At 44.3% G+C, this 13,128-nt stretch overlaps 1 pseudogene; it reads left to right on the plus strand.

Annotated features, from left to right (window-relative positions):
- LOC119378228 (WD repeat-containing protein 7-like) overlaps positions 1-13,128 on the plus strand; it is a 98,036-nt pseudogene that overhangs the window by 31,148 nt on the left and 53,760 nt on the right.

The raw sequence follows: 13,128 nt of genomic DNA on the forward strand, positions 1-13,128 counted from the left end.
TTAGACTGGAGCAAAAAGATCTGGGAATCTTTTAGTGGTGCTTGAGTTCTGTAACTCTGAATAATTTAAATAAGTTCTGGTTTACTCACTTCAGAGGATTTCTCATCATGAGATGTCATCACCGGACAAAGGCAGAAAAAAAGTGTATGTTGCGTGATGAACATTTAATCCCTCTAATTAAATTCATTCCTTAGCGTAATCATTACTTCTTGTTTGACTCCTCTGATATGTGTCATGTTTAGCAGCATGCCAAAAGGAACATTTCAATTAAAAGCCTGTTAATGTATTTATGATGCTTCTATAAAAACATTCTCATGTTGACCGTGCTCTCTCTAGATAGAATTCCAGGGGAAGGACCTCACTTGAAGTGATGAAAAATTCTTGAACAGGAAATGTTGCTGAGGGGAATGTTTTGATGAGAAGACTTGTTGAAGAACCATGTTGATTTCTCAACACTGCACTCTCATAATTCTTGTTGCGAGGTACACAGAACAACAAGGTTGGTCTCACTGGATTCCTTGAGTCGTGCAGAAACCATTGATAATGTGTTTAGTGAAACGTGAAGAGCTCACCTTTTTCCAGACTTGCTTGAAAAATTAGGTGAACAAAGCTAAGCTTCCACAAAATTGAAATGAAAGTGGGCCACTGTAGGTATTGTCAGAATCTCAACGTCTGCAACATATCTTTAGTTCCTGCTATCTCATTCACTTCTTGCAACGAGCAAGACAATGGCCTGTTGACAATGGCCTGGTGCTGAAGCATGGATTTGGGTACTACTCATTTGAAATTAACACAGAGAGTTACGTATATATACAAGTTTTCAGCACCGTAATGAGAAGATAGAGATTGAAAATTTCTTTTTGGTCTAAGACTAGGCTTCCCCCTTGATCCTTGACACACATGTGGAAATGGCATTGCCATGTTTTTTCTCATGCCACACTGTGTAAAGTGTTGGTTTGTGCTTATCTTGTGCAGCGCTGAGCGAAACTAGATACAAATATACGACTCAACAAAGCCCAGCATCATAGACGAGAATGGAGAGCGCAAAGTAATAGTGCAACTGCCAACTGTGCAACTACTAAGTGCATTAACTACCAGCTGTGCATCTGTTCCAGGAACTGCCTGGAGAGAGCCAGGAGCTGAAGCTCACTGCCAGTGTCTACCTACCCCTTCAAGGACGCCTAGTGGTTGGCAGGGAAGATGGCAGCATCGTCGTTGTGTCGGCCACCCAAGCTGTCATGCTGCAGCTACTCTATGGGAAGCATCACCATGACGGTAAGAGGAAAGGCACGTAGCAACTTGGCTTTTTTTGGCTACTTTTTTAATGGATGTCGGACAAGCTAATCAACCCTTTCACTGCCGGTGTTTTTTGGGGGGGGCACTGCTCCACACTTTCTGCTGGGGTTTTTTTTTGTTATGTGGAATTTTTGTGATAGCAGTGCAGTAGCATGCTCTTCAGGGCATGTAAACATTCTTATTAGGGATTATGCGATCAATTAAAAAGTAGCGCTCACAAATTAATGATTTCAAGAAAATGAAAAGCAGTGAACTAATTAACGAAATTATATAATTAGCCATCCTTTCAGAACGGCTGAGTCATTTATTCATTTATTCAGAGTACAAATTCATCAAGAGCCTATGAATTTCTTCTGGCAAATAGCGTGCACCCGTGGCACGCCGACTCTCCATGGCTACGCTGCTGAGACGCTGGAAAAGAGACCTGAACCGACGCTGGTGTGGAAGCACGCACTCCATCTGTTTTCAAAATTTTCACTACAAGTTATCTTTGTTTATATGTTCTATCTGTATACAGCGGGACATGCCACGCGTTATCATGATTTTTTTTCTACAAGAGTTGTCTCACGAGTGGTAGGGAGTGATTTAAAGAGGCAAAACAAGTATGCTCGGGATGGGCAGGGCTTGTAGGTGTTTCGTCGCCCGAGTCATTTCGGAATTGGCACTGAAAGGGTTAAATAGAGAGTTGTTTCACATTTGGGGACCCTGGATAACCAATCGGAGGACCTCCATTTCCTGAATTGGAGGTTCCGTTATTCCCAAGATGCATTGGCTTGACTACCATTGGGTTCTGTGGTCATATTCAGCAGCATTGGGTTGAACGCTAGCCCTTTGCGACACGGCGTCCTCGTTTGGGGACGCGAACTTCGGAGGCGCGTCCCACGTCGCGTGTTTCTTCAAATGGCCTGAAACTCAGTGTGCACATTCGTGCAAGCTTCTTGATTGGACAACTAGCGGTCATTTTACTTCATTGTCCTGCGTATTGCTGCAGATGATCACTTTGCTGGAAACACTACCATGTTAGACGATCGTTCGACGTGCCGCGTTCCAGGACCAACGTCAAGAGTTTATTTTCTCCGCTCTAAACGAATACAACCAAAAAAGCAAGTGTGCATGCTTTTCAGGCCTAATGGTCGATTCTTTTTATGCAAGTATTGAAGCTGACTGAAGGCAGAATAATTAGATAATTAGTTACACGCTAAATAACATTAATTACTGAAACTCACACAACACAACACATTCCTTCGTTTTCTTTCTTGAAATGCAATAGTGAGCGTCTTAATATCATGCCATGCGAATTTGACCCATTTGCAGACAGTGCATCATAATTCGTGTCTGAAGGGGCTAGGTATGCCACAGTGGAGAGAATATAAAGGTGCCTGAAAGCATCTTGTCATTTTCTAAACTACTAGTATTGCTCCAAATCCTGTATGGAGAATATCGTACCTAGGTGCTTGGATAGCTAGTTTCTGATGCCATGTGAATCAGTCCAGCATTATTACCTCACGGCTTGCGTGATGTAACAGTAAACATTGCTTCACACTCCTGTGGCAAGATTATGCATTCTTTCTTGGCCATCTTGCGATTTCTTGTTGCCCACAAGGGCGAGCCAAGATGGCTCAGGCACTTTTTTTTTTTTCATTTTCTTTTATTGGGTCTTGGTCCACAATTCTCAAGCTCTAATAAAAACAGGGACAAGGGTTGCCTTGGGCCACTATGCATGTGCTGGTGGCAGTCCTGATACCATGAGCATGATATATACATACAGTGGTTACTGGACTTTGCTGCTTATCATTGAATTTCATTAACCTTTCAGGTTTAGCAGCCTGAAACTGCAGAATAGGTTATGAGAGACATATTTTTGTAAGGCTTAAAGTTTATCTGGAGATCTTTAAATGGGCCCCGCAACATTTTTTCAGCATGGTCAGAAAACGCTGCCAATTGGTAGTCGAGGCTCCTGAGAACACACTTGCCAAACATTATAGTGCAGCATGCGGCCTGGAATTTACAATTAAGTCTCAAAGTCAGCTAGAAATCACTCCCTCCTCACGGCAAATGATGCCTAAACCCAAATGACCGTGCCATAAACCCAAAGTTCACGGCCATTGGCCGAGTTAACCATCATGAGCTGCATACACTCATACCTCGCTATAACGAAAATGGATATAACGAATTACCGGTTCTAACGAACTAAATGAAGAATAGTCTTGTCATAGCTACAGTGTTACAAATAAACGTTTATAACGAATTTTCGGTTATAACGAAGTTATTTTCGTGGCAGATGCGACTTTGTTATAATGAGGTTTGAGTGTAGTTACTGCAGCCGCCGTTAGATGACGCCATGTGCCCACGTGTGTGCTCACGATCACACTAAAAGTAAGCCGCATGTTCAAAGAAAAAGAAAGAAAGAAAGTGCTCAAGGCCATGACGCACGCTTATGAATGGACGCATCTTCTTGCCCCATTGTCATTACCCTTCCTGAGTAACTTTCAACACGCTCGCTGGTACGAAAGGAGAGAGAAAGCGCTTGAAGCGTGCGATAAATGCCTGTAACTCCACTCGTACTTGACAGGTTCCCGAAACTTTGCGCAAGTCGATTCATGAGGCAATAAGTTGTTTTAATGAAGCCATTCGATGATTATACTTCAAAAAGTGTTGCAGGGCCCCGTTAACATGCACTAAAATCTAAGCACAATAGAATCTCATTAAACAAAATACCAATGTAACTGCCTCCAACTTGGCTGGTTTTGTATTTGGGTGCTGCACTCCCATACTGCTTTGTCGGTAAATGGAGCTGTTGTTAAATGGAACATATTTTCCCGATGCATCGAAAAGAAGGTAAGACATGCAGACAGGAGACACAATTATAAGAGGGCAAGGCTACACTAATGCCGTTTTCTATTGTCTATGTCTGCTTGCCTTGCCATTTTTTATGACAAATCCTTACAAACTCGAACTTTCTGTCGTTCTAAACCACATTTACGTGGTTCCTTCAGGTTACGCTTGAAGAAATTCTACTCTTCATTAGCATTTTTGCATTGTCTCCATGAAAATACAGCCACTGTTATAAGGAATCACACATAGAACGGTGTAATGCAAAAAAGAGCATAGAACCTAAGTGCCAACAGAGATGAGAACTTGTCTTCATTATCAGTTATCTTCTTTCGGAAAGGGAAATTGGCAATCACCCATTTGTGGCACGAAGCCACAAGGAAAGCTTCTTAGTTGCCAAAAAATCCTTTTTTTGTCAATTTCCCTTAATCCTTCCGCCACTTTACGGGGTTCTACAGAACTGATTTCCAGTTACAGTAAAAGCTCGTTAATTCTAACTCGGTTAATTCGTACTTACAGTTAATTCGAACTGGCGCTCGGGTCCCGGCAAAGTCCTGTGTATTTCTATGGGGGAAAACGTCCAATAATTCGAACGCGTCGGTATCCACAACGGTTAATTCGAACTGGAAACCCCTGGTTTGCCTTGCTCCTCGCAGAAGCCGGCCCAAAGTGATCACAATTAATGTGTTGCAATAGCAAACCACACCAAGTTTACTAGAGATGCAAAACAAGGAACAGCAGCATTGCTCAGCAGATGAGAATTCGGATGCTGCGCTGGAACTCTCGGGCAAGCCGCAAATTATGCTCATGGAGTCGCGACAGAAGAAACGCAAGCAAATGCAAATTACTGGTTACTTTTAATATTGATTTCGTTAACTCTGCAATGTAAATAAACGTATTTTGGAGCATGAATAGCATATATATTTCACAATAAAGCTCACTCCTCACATGAATGCATGCCGGTGCTTGTTTCTGGCGTATCACTGACTGATCAATTAGTTCTGTTCGCCACTAGAGCTCCATGAACTTAATTTACGGAATCGCCTACCACAAACGTGTAGTAGCCCAGTTCGCGATAACGAGTCCAGAGGTGGCTTCTTTGGGTTCTGCCCGTGCAGTGTAGTGCAAATCCGTGCGATGTCCGTTCATTCTAGCACCTGCCCACTAATTCTAACTCCGCTTAATTCGAACAATCTTATAGTCCCTTTCGAGTTCGCATTAATGAGCCTTTACTGTATCTCCTTTGTTCTATTCTGTACCACACCACTCCACAAGCGTGGAACACCAACCAGCCCTAGCTGCAATCCTTCTGAGGGGGTTCTTCAATTCTGGTCAGTATCGGAGATAGTCTACGCGGACATCTTAGAGGACAGCATCATTCATTCATTCATTCACAAAACTTTATTAAGAGTCCTGAAGCCCGGTCTTTTCAGACCGAGGCGGGCCGCGTCCACGTCGGCACCGTTAGGCCGAGCCTTAGGGCGCCATCGTGAACCCTCTGGACAGCCCGTAGTTGATCCTGATACGAACAGCTGGAGATCATCTTCTGCCAGTGAAGCCATTTTTCTTCGGGGTTGGCGAGAGTCGCGGGACAGCCCGCCAGCATGTGTCTGATTTCAATGATGCCACCGCATGCGTCACATTCTTTTCTAATTTCACTTTCAGGGTGAATTTTTGTTACAAAATACGGAGTGGGGTACGTCCCAGTTTGCAGTAAACGTAGCGTGACTGCCTGAGCCCTGTTCAACTTTACGTGTGGCAGTGGGAATTGTCTACGCCCCAAGTAGTAGTATTTAGTGATCTCGTTGTAGGTTAGTAAATTATCTTTATGATCCCCGGAATGGTAGTGGGCGTCGGTTCGGTTCTGACCGGCACGGCAAGCGAGTCCTCGTGCCAGATCATTCGTCACCTCGTTGAGGTTGACCCGAGCCTCATCACTTGTCCCATATGTGCAGGAAACCATCGGATTTCAGTTTCTATAGGTTCTACATTGCCGATAAGTTTAACAGCAGTCCCAGCGACATAGCCCTTGTCAAAGCTCTTAATTGCTGATTTGGAATCGCTATAAATGTAAGACCATTTTCGGTTCCTGATAGCTAAAGCAATCGCGGCTTGCTCCGCCACCGTTGATTCCTTAGTGAACAGGGTGACGGCGTCCCGTATCTCGCCCTGGCTGTCGACCACCACGGCCGTGTAGGCCTCTTTGCCTTTGACCCAGGCGGCGTCTACGAGGGCTGCCTCTTCACCTACCTGTTCAATCTTTCAATAAAGCTTTCGCTCTCGCCTTTCTCCTGCTAACATTGTGCTCCGGGTGCATGTTTCTTGGGAGAGGGGTGGTTCTGCATCCAACCTGAGTAATGGAACGTATGGAAGACGTCAGCAAGGCGTCATGCCAACTTGTGTCAACAAGAGAAAGCTTAGAATATACCATAAAATCACTGTTCTTTTAACTTTTCATGTTCAATCCTGCGAAAGCTTCGACGTAGCTCACATTAGGCACGTAACAAACTATGGCCACATCTTCCTTTGAGCTGGAGACCTCCTTGGAAAGTTCATTGAAGCCATAGCGCTGATAAAACAGAGACCACAGAAAGGGGACGGGACTTGCGCTCTTTCTGTGGTCCCTGTCTTATCAGCGCTATGGCATCAATGAACATAAACAACCAACTAGCCCAAAAATCTGTTCTCTCCTTGGAAAGCTTTTAGCCTTCACTCTGATCGCCACTTGTTTTTACAGCAAATTAGCCTGCATCATTTTTGTCTTTGACGCTGTCTCTACGAACCTGTCCATATGGACAGCTTTGTCAGGATAGGAATGAGACTTAAAATGGCTGCTGTCTGCTTAGCTGTCTACTTAGCTGACTACAGTATGTCTTCGAGCACACCCTAAGTCAGGAATCAAAGCCGTTGTGACACCACATTGACTGACTAAACTTAACAGTGCTTTGTTTCTTTGTGGCTTTTTCAAACAGTTTTCCCGCGTCAATATTATTTTTATTTTGTGGTGATATTGTAGCATTCACTCGGGCACCTGAACTGTGAGATGTGTGTGCCTAATTTCTTTCTGCATTAAAGTTTCACTTGATAGTGCTTACTCTGTGTCACTCACCTTTAGCTTTGTCTTCACTTTCCCGGTGCTGTTGGTTGAAAGCTGAGCATTTTTCGTTGATCAGTGTGGTTGTGACTGCAGATCCCGCGCAGCACCAGCTTCTTCATGGCCACACCGGTCGTGTGACTTGCCTGCTGTATCCGAACCACGTGCATTCGCGCTACGAGATTGCCCACCTGGTGTCGGGGGTGTGGACTTCTCGGTCTGTCTGTGGGACTTGTACGCTGGCACCCTGCTGCACCGATTCTGTGTCCATGCAGGCGAGGTCACCCAGCTTCTAGTGCCTCCTAGTAACTGTAGTGTGAGTACTTCTCGTGTTTTGTTTTTCAGATTGTTGCATGCAGTAGACTGCAGTGAAACGTTGGACATTGCTGGGAACATTGCGTGCAGTGCCACTTGCAGTGTTTGCTGCTGTAGTATTGTTGGTACAGACGATGTAAATGTGCTGTGACCAAGAATGGCAGAAAAGACAGATGGTAATATATTGTTACAGTGAAAAGAGAATGCCAGTGGGCTGAGGAAAGGAGGGCAAAGAAGACGAACATTCAGAAGTAGGAAATTGGTGACCAGTGTGGTATTTCAGTTGGCATATAGTCTCCGTTACGATACAAATATGATACTGGCTCGCAGCATGGCACCGTGTGGTATACAGTAGAACCTTCTTGATATGTTTTTGAAAAAAGCTAAATGCATGAAGCTAATGTGCTAGTATCCAGGAAAACGTACAATCTAAATTCACCAAAAGACTGCACAGTTTCACTTAGTTACAATATTGCGAACATTGCCACCAGGAAATTGCATGAAATGGGAATGTACCAACGAGGTCCTGCTGTAGTGCTCTTGTTATAATCGATGTACCAACTATTCTGCGTATATGTGTGATTAGTCGGTCAAATATAATTTCCTGAAAAAGTTGGCTATAACTTCAAATTAAATCTTTAAAAAGCCACACTTTGCCAACTATTGATGCCTTATTGCAATGTTTTATTATTTCTCTTTGTCACAGCTTTTTTTTCTCCATATTAGTCTGCAGGAGTTTCCAAAAACAACATTGGCTATGGTACTTCTTTGAAGCCATAGCGCTGATAAGACAGGGACCACAGAAAGAGGACGGCGCATGTCCCGTCCTCTTTCTGTGGTCCCTGTCTTATCAGCGCTATGGCTTCAATGAACATAACAAACCAACTAGCCCAAAAGTCTGTCCTCTATGATACTTCTATATGTATTTCATGTTTGTCAAAAACTACAACCATGATTTGAAACAGTAAACTGCCATTGGCACGGCATCCTGTAATCGTAATCCAACATTTGAGAAAGTACCGTTTGGTATAGTTGGACATAAATGAGGTGCTTGTATGTGTATGATCATTTCAAGAGTTTGTGTTTGTCAAGGCATCGACAGCTTTAACTGTGCCATCCCATAATTGTATCGCACTTTCAGACACGAGTGCTGCAGAGCATCTGCAGTGTGGCCAGTGACCACGGTGGCGTTGGTCAGCCTGAAGGAACGCAAGTGCATCATGCTGGCCTCTCGCCACCTGTTCCCCGTCGGTGTGGTCAAGTGGCGACCCTTCGACGACTTCATGGTGGTCGGCTGCTCGGACGGCTCGGTTTACGTCTGGCAGATGGAGACCGGTGAGGATGTGTGGAAGCACATTCGTTAGCTTGGGAATGGCAGAACTAGAGTACTGGGTAGACTCTTGTCGTAGCCCAACCGATAGTACTTGCTTGCATAATGCGGAGGTCGTGGTTCCAATGGGTTTTTGTCATTGCCATTGCCATCATGTTCCGTATAAAGTACAAATCGATAACATTGCCCCACACATTGTATGTTTTATGCGTGACTAAAAGCACGCAAGCACTGGGGAACGCGGCTGAAGCAGAGATGAAATAAGCCAGCCATCTTTGTCGCATGAAGGGCACATGCGATAACATCACCCTGCTTACGAGATCTGTCATCGACGGCTCCTCAAGCAGAGAGGAAACGCCCCATCCGTCTTTCGTCAAGCGAGGGAACATGAAGGGATGTCGGTGGGGGGAGCGGACTGTGTTACTCAAGCAACAACTGTGTGGCCGCGAGCACTGGCACAGCGTGCTATCTCAACAGACATTAGTAGACTTATACTAATGTCTATCCTTGTGCATGCTGTGCTTTCACTGCTTACTTTGTATTGAGACGACAGACAGCACAAAAACGGTGTTGTTCCGAGGAGCGGCTGTATTCATTTGTATAGATACGGGAGATCGGATCCAAAGGAGTGAGCTGCTAGCCTACTTCGTATCACATTCCAATTTCTTGCTAGTATCACATTCATTGCTTTGCCCTTGCGGCAAAACTGTGACGTTCTTTTTATTCACTTTCGCTTCCCTTCATCTCGTAATTGCTAGTACACCTCACTTGAATAGTAAAAAAATTTTTGGCAGATGCTAAACTCCTGGAACACAAGAAGGCTGTATTCATGTAAGACGACAGGAGCCACAATGAGCAGTACGCATGTTTGGCATCAAAGTAGACCCTTTGGATGCCTTATGTGAGCCCCATTTCATGTCGTACATGTATTCACGTCTTCTGCTCGTTGCACCTGTCGTTCCACTGCTTGCTTCCACAGTTTGGGATCCCCTTGTCTTCAGCATCCTGCTCGTGCAGACACAGAAGCACGAGCAGCAACACTGCAGTGGCATACTTGTGTGGTCGTCTCCACGAGCCACAAGGGCATGCACGCTTCGTCACTTACCTCCCTGCCACCAACTAGCACTGCCGACAACAGCCGACGTTGCAGCAACTGTGCCTAGTTTGATGCAAAGCCGCAGCGTGCGTGTGCCCACTTTTATGTGCAAAACATGTGTTAATCTGCGCAGTAAAGCCGAGAGGAGGCGTTGGCTGGGCGTGCATATATTTTTTCACTTGCTCGCAGCTGTTTCCACATGCATTCGCGAAGGGATTTTTTCATCATAGTGCATTTCACGTCAAGGTCACCAGCTCTCTGGGGGGGCCACCAACATAGGCATCTAAGGTTTTCGCCTTAATGCTGCCCCGTGTGTTTTGTTTGTTTCATTAACTGATATATGGTGGTGTCTTGACAATAAGTTACACTGCGTCGTATTACCCATTTTTCCAGTGTCTTGTACTCCCATTTTTCTGCGACAACGATGAACTTAAACGCGTGTGGTTGTGCAGGCCACCTGGATCGAGTGCTGCAGGGTCTGGCAGCAGAGGAGGTTCTGAGTGCTTGTGACGAGCACACTGGGCACCGGGAGAGCGCATGACCAACCCGGCGGTGCATCTGTTCCGGGGTCTGCGCCACCGTAACATGGCTGCCATCCGGCATGCCGCCCAGCGCGGACTGCACCACCTGCAGCAGCAACACCACGCTTCGCACCACCCCTCACCCGGACACCAGGTTGGAAATGCCTTAAAGCACATGGACTCAGGGTAAAAGAGAGGGGCAGCCAACAGTCAACCAATTGGCAACTGGTGCATTGTGGAAATAACATCTGCTTACAGGCAGACTATGCTGAGCAACCTCGTCACCTCAACGAATCTTACACGCACACAAGCGTTGCACAAATGTACAGAGCTTTGCTTTGCATAAACTCTGGCATGTGTGTTGTATTTGTTTAATTTTACAGTGTAAGTACATAAGCATGAAAACTACACTTTGTGCAGGGCAGTTTTGATTTATTTTAGCACATGACAGGACAGCAAGCTGGCATAGCACACTCGCAGTAGTAAAAGTTCATTGTGGAGTTGGTGGTGAAGCTTTGACATGACTGTGCATCACAGAAGGAAGCGACTACCTTCCCATAAAATATCATTATTGTCATCACATATTGTTTAAACATTCAGCACTGTGGTCTAAGTTCCACAAAGTTGCCTATACTTGTCAATGAAAAAAATCTAGTACATTGGCTTCTAGTGTTCAGAGTGTTCAGGCGATGGGCATGTTCACAAACAGTGAGGGCCTAGTCTGACGAAGTGTGAAGTCGGGAGGATTACATTTGCTTGATTCACTCTCTGTGGTTATTGGCTACGATCCAGTCAGCCAAGTGCAACCTCTGCCTTGTAGGCCTGTGCGAATAGCAAATTTTAGGTTCAAAGCGAATTGTGATATGGTCGAATAACTTCGAATCGAATTCAAATAGTATTATCACATATTATAAAGAAAAGTGAGTATATTTGTCATGACCCAACTAACCTGCACAATATTTCTTTTTTAACTGAAAGAAGGCATATGCAAACGTCATTCTTTTCGGTGGCAGCAACTTTGAATAGTAGCAGGATTTGACTTTCGGTACAACGCAAGTGATAACCTGTAAAATACGTTACATTTTAAAATTTACTCTACTTAGAGCATATAAGCCAGTATAATGAGCTTTTCAACTTAAAAAGTGATGAGTCGATGTGGGGGTAATTTGTTCATTAACCTTGAAGTGGTGCTTCGCGGCAGTACGATTTTCCCTGGAAAGGTGTATTCACGGTACAGCACTCTGCAGTGCAGTGAAACCACCTTTACAGGGGGTTACATGCGGTGTTTATGTGTCTATTTGTTTATGCCGAATACTTCGAAATTTAGAATATTTTAAATTCACTTCTAAGCAAATTCGAGTAATGTAATATTCGTTCGAGTATTCGAACTGCTCGAATATTTGCACAAGCCTACTGCCTTGCTCTAAACTTATCTCCAAGACTTTGCGTGGAAAGTGTCTGTAAATAAATATCATTGTTTCACACTTGCTGATGCCATCCTGTGCGGGAGTTGCAAGACAAAGATAATGATGCTAGACAGGACACAACTCCTGTGTAGCTGCTAATATATTGGTGGCCTCGAGATCGTATTTTATTGCGTATAACTCTCACAAAAAAACAGAAAATTTGTCCTAGAGTTGTGGGTTACATGCGAATTTCAGTTTGCAAAGTGGCTTTATGGCAATGCTTCCAGGCAATGCAAGAAATGTGGAAGTGTCAGCATCAGATGAGACGTACAGTAGAGAAAGGTGGGGCGGTGACGCTAGTGACTGAAACCAAGTGAAAATAAGCTTCATTTATGCCAAGGTGTAAAATTAATTGGCACGGTTCAAATGTGCGGGTAATAGGGGATTTTTCTGCAGTTTGTGGAAGGGAAGGCTATACGCAAGAAAATATGGTACCAGTGAATGAAGGCAGTCCCATCTGTTCTAATTAACTGCACTTTGAACATTCTTTAATGCAGCATGGAATGGGCCATGAAGTGGGTGACAGTGCCCATGCTCGTTCCCGTGCACACCCGCTCATGATCCAGGGGCTGAGGACCAACCCTGTGGATCAGGACAGCCACGTGCTCTTCTTTGACATTGAAGCGCTCATCGGTAGGCACCTTGCATGGCTTCCTTACATGACACGTCTAGTATAAACATATGTTATATCACACCGCAACGAAGTTTAGAGCAAACAAAGGATAATAGTCGCTATGTTCCGATTACAGTGACCTGCATTCTATTCTTACAACTTTAACATACCTGCTGACTTAGGTACTTACTGACGGTACTCACTGACTTAGGTTACATACCTAGGTAGTACTTACTGACAACTTACGGCTGCACTGTTCTCGTTCATATTTTGTCACGTGGTCACAACTTCAGTCTACATCGTTTACTACTAAAGCAGTTAACTTTTTTTAGAGCTGTGCGAATAGCAAAATTTTGGGTGCGAAGCGAATTCGAATAATAAATATGAGTGCGAATCGAATCGAATAATTTCGAATAATTTTCGAATATTTCTCAAACATTTTTCGAATAATTCGAAGTGAAATTACAGAAAAAGTTGCAGAGAATCCCTAAGTATGTTCTTGTGAGATAGCAACATGAAAGTGTTTCTTTTCGCTAGGTTGATGAAGCGCTGGTGGGGTCATATT

The sequence above is a fragment of the Rhipicephalus sanguineus genome, unplaced genomic scaffold, assembly GCF_013339695.2.
Source record: "Rhipicephalus sanguineus isolate Rsan-2018 unplaced genomic scaffold, BIME_Rsan_1.4 Seq742, whole genome shotgun sequence".
NCBI classification, from domain to species: domain Eukaryota; kingdom Metazoa; phylum Arthropoda; class Arachnida; order Ixodida; family Ixodidae; genus Rhipicephalus; species Rhipicephalus sanguineus.